Source organism: Aplysia californica, unplaced genomic scaffold (assembly GCF_000002075.1).
Source record: "Aplysia californica isolate F4 #8 unplaced genomic scaffold, AplCal3.0 scaffold00371, whole genome shotgun sequence".
Taxonomy (NCBI): Eukaryota; Metazoa; Mollusca; class Gastropoda; order Aplysiida; family Aplysiidae; genus Aplysia; species Aplysia californica.
In genome coordinates this window covers 366,170-370,332 of record NW_004797641.1, presented here as the reverse complement: position 1 = coordinate 370,332, position 4,163 = coordinate 366,170, and positions in this window count along the sequence as shown.

The following is a 4,163-nucleotide window of genomic DNA, read 5'->3' as shown; positions in this document are numbered from 1 at the left end:
AAAGGAAGAAAAAAAAAAAGGATCCTGGGTTTAGTGCATCTTAACAATTAAGCGACTAATCTTTTTTTCTTTCTTTTATTTCAACAAAAGGCAAACCAAAAAATAAGTTGAATAAATAAAGGAAATAAAATATAAACCCATCCACCAATTCCAGACAAGACAAAAATTTAGCTAAAATACACTTAGCCGTTGTCCTCCAAAACAGGAATGACTTGATTTTTTTATTAAATTGTTTTTTGTTTTTTTTTGTCTGACATACGTATCACACAACGTGACTGTCTGTAGGTCTGACAATTGAATACTGTGACATTTCCCGTTATCAGGGTAAAAAATATAGTAACAAGGTCAATGAACGTAACGAGGACATGAGAAATAAATTTAAAAAAAATAGATTTTGTAAAACTTGTTTATGTGCTTTCAAACCCTGTGTCTTTGTGAAATCTTTTTTATTTTGAGGTGTTGATTACGATCACGATATGATTTTTTTCTAAATTTGAAATTGTAACATTATTTTTAGCTGTGGTTCGACCTATGCTTTATGAGTCACCACACGGACCTACTAAACGGGTACATAATATAACATTTCAAAAGGCCCGTCTTTAGATTAGATTTTGTCCGGAGGTGTCGAGTCTTTTTGGACATAATTATAAATGTCAAAGAGGTTATCTATATATCAAGTTCTAGAGCTCGTGGCAGTGATATCCGGCACGTAAACGAACGGGGACTGTGTGTGCCCACTATGGGACGCAAGATCTCAAGGGCAAGAAAAGCTCATTTCAACATGACGGGTGAGTACTTTTTGAGACTCGCGTGGAGGCGTCTCGGATGTCTAAGGAGGAAATCTCCAAGCTTGCACAGAAATATGGGGCAGGGTGGTGTTTAATACACTAGAACTCGTGGGGAGCGGGGTGGGGGCTCAGATTGTTCATGCAAATGGGCGCACGCGGGCCATGCCGATGAGGGTAAGAAGGCACCCATGTCTGACACGTATGACGTCACTGCTGCGAGCTCTAATATAACCTCTCTGACACATCAAATCGAGGGTTTCAATATAATATATAAAGCCAAGACTCGACATTCGATTTCGACTAATTCACATCGTGTGTGCACTGACATTGAAGACATAAGGCGACACAAAGGTTATAAGTCAAGTGTTGTAGCACGAAGACTTAATTTTGTAATATCTCGTGAACTTTTGTGTTATCTCGCTCTCGTGATTGTGGGTGATTTGTGGGTGCTCTGGTGTAGTATGCTCCTTTTTTTCCCCTAAATATAACATCTAGCGACCTTATTTCTCCTCCTTCTTTTTTCTGTTTGTTAGGGTTTGTCCGCACCAAAAGCAGTAGCTGGACAGTAGTTGAGCTGGAAGCAAGGAGATTAAAAGTAAACTCCTTGGCTGGAAGACACCTTACATCAGTATTTTAAAACTTTCTTCGAAAAGGAAATATAGTGAAATAGTCTAGTGCATTTTTATTGCCAACAATATGTCATAATTGGCAATGTTACAATGTTTTTGTATTTGTATTGTTGGTTTGTTGTTTTTTTAAACGCAGTGGCTACGTTCACGGTGCCGTGAACGTAGTCTGCAGGCTGGGTTCACGGCACCGTGAATGTAGTTGGCAGGCGCTATTGAGGGCTACGTTCACGGCACTCAAGCTTCGTTTAGACGGAGCGTCCACTGTCGGTTTAAGGCGTGATGCGGGGGAAATTTTGAAATTCGTTAAGAAGAAGAAATTAAGCTTACAAATGTGGTAACATCAATGTGTAGCATCAATATAAATAGAGTGGAGAATTAGGTCATGAAATAAAATTTTGAAAATTCTTTTGTGTTGCTATGGTAACGCCTGCCATATTGGAATGTCATAAAACTAGCTGGGCCCCCTTTCGTTGAAAGGAATGATCGGTGCATTAACATCAACTGAAAGTCATTGGTCTACAGTATTAAAATTTACACTCTACTGGAATGGAGCAATAAATCTTGAAAGATGTAAAAAAAAATAAATAGAAAGTCTAGATCTATACTCTCAAAACAAAATGTGCCTCGCAATAGTATCAAACAGAAGTACGACTTGAAATAAACAAACCTGGCGGATTTTTAAAAATTACATAGACAGAAGCGTCGGCCTACAAAAGCGATCGGCGAAATAAACAAATTTAGCCTTTTGCAGCAAAGCTGTCTCAAAACTGAAAAAAAAGGAAGGGCGTCATCATCTGGAGAATATTTTAAAGAATCTTTTGGCGAAAACCGCAGGTCGATCGATGCAGCCATTAAAAAGCCTTTTGAATAGCAAAATTCGCCCACCACAAATAGATAATAGATGCACACATTTCTAAAAAAATCTATCATAAGGTTATAAATGATTTTAAAATGTTACAATAAGTGGTTTTGCAGTCTTTGTAGAGGCTGTTTTAGAGGATGGATTTGACATTTTTGATGGAGGGAAAATATTTTCAGAATCGAGGTCCTAAATGTGGGAATATTTTGACCACAAAAATCTCAGATCACAACAATGGAATAAATTTATAATAAAATCATTTATTCAAGATTTTTTTTGACGTCACTACTTATTACACTAGAATAACGTTTCATCTATCAGTATACCGAAAATTATGATGATATCTTAACAACTTTTCGAATGATAGATTTTTGCGTCCCCCACCCCCCTCTGAAAGAGCCCAATTTGAGAGAAAAGCCCTTAAAGTTTGGATGCGCAAAACTTACTGTAAACGTAGTTATACAGTGGCGTCCAAAAGAAACTTGAAAATGTAATCACCCAGTCATCGTGTTAAAGCCTTGCATTACCCACTTATGCAGCGAACCAATTTAAAGCTAAATAAATTCTTCATCATCTGACACATTAATATTTAATCTATTTTAAGAGACGCCCGAGATATCGTCACTCAAAATTGATCTTAAAAAAAGGCTTAGCAAAAAATTGTGCGAAATCAAAGAAACGTAAAATTGTCTTTGCGCATTTATTGAAGAGTATCAATATTGATCGAACGGCGTTATATTGAATGCCCAATGAATGGAGAATTGTGTCTTTGCAATAAACAATATTTTATTACGATATTTTGCCACGATAGTTTCAAACATAACGGAAAACAGAGCTATCACAAATACCACACAAAACTTCGACTCAACACTAATTGTGTTAATTGTTATTTTGCTTAGGAACCATTGGCTTTGTGTTGTGCACGAAACCTTTGGGGGCATCAATTCTATTAAATTTTGGACATATTTATCCGTCATTTCATTTCAAATGTCACAGAGAGTTTCAAACAAAGGGTCTGAAATGGGGGCAAAGTCGTTTTTCTTCAGCCGCTGTTTCATGGGACTTCACATACATGTACCTGTAGGATTCATCGGGGCTGTTTGCTGGTAACTATTCGAACGTTGACTTGATTTGGTTTTTTAAGAATTCTGTAATGGCATTGGCCCTATGATGAGAAAATGCCGTGTTTCGCATGGGGATGACTACTTGAATAACACCTTGACGAAAATAAGGGTAAGACATGAAGTTCCAGCACTTGCGCGATGTAGTTCTCTAAACCAAGGCATCCGGTATTCCACCCCAGGCCACCCAAAACCATGGCAGTTTCGTGGCCTCTGTTCCTCACTGACAGATGTTCAAAATCTTTCAGGGTCTGTGTGCAAAAGAGGTTTCATGCTCGGTAAGAAACCAACAGCTCCTGAACAAAAACAACATTAAAACTAATGAACACAAGTAACTGTTACGTCCAGGTTTAAAGAGGTATTTGTAACTGCTCTGTTTTTCAATCTTCGTGAGTTTTCTGTTCAGCTCTTCGTTGTTGATGTTTTGGAAGCTCTGAAGGGCATTGGACATACTTTTGCTAATGCGATGTGTGTAGTCATCTTTTACAATTTCAAAGTCATAAATACCATAAAAATTGAGCATCTGATGAGATTTGGCATCCCCGTCACACAGCTTCCTGCTGTATACTAAACCTCAGTGTTGCGCTGATTTGCTGAAAATTACTTCAGCCTCCATAGCTTTTGCACTGCCTTGTAAATTTTGCTGGCATTTTATTTGATGGTGGATTCTCAGGGCAGAATAAAAAAGCGCATATCCGTCAATGTCACCTACTTCTGTATCTTTCTTCATTGGTGAAATTTTCTTTTTGGCAATGGGGTGAGGAGC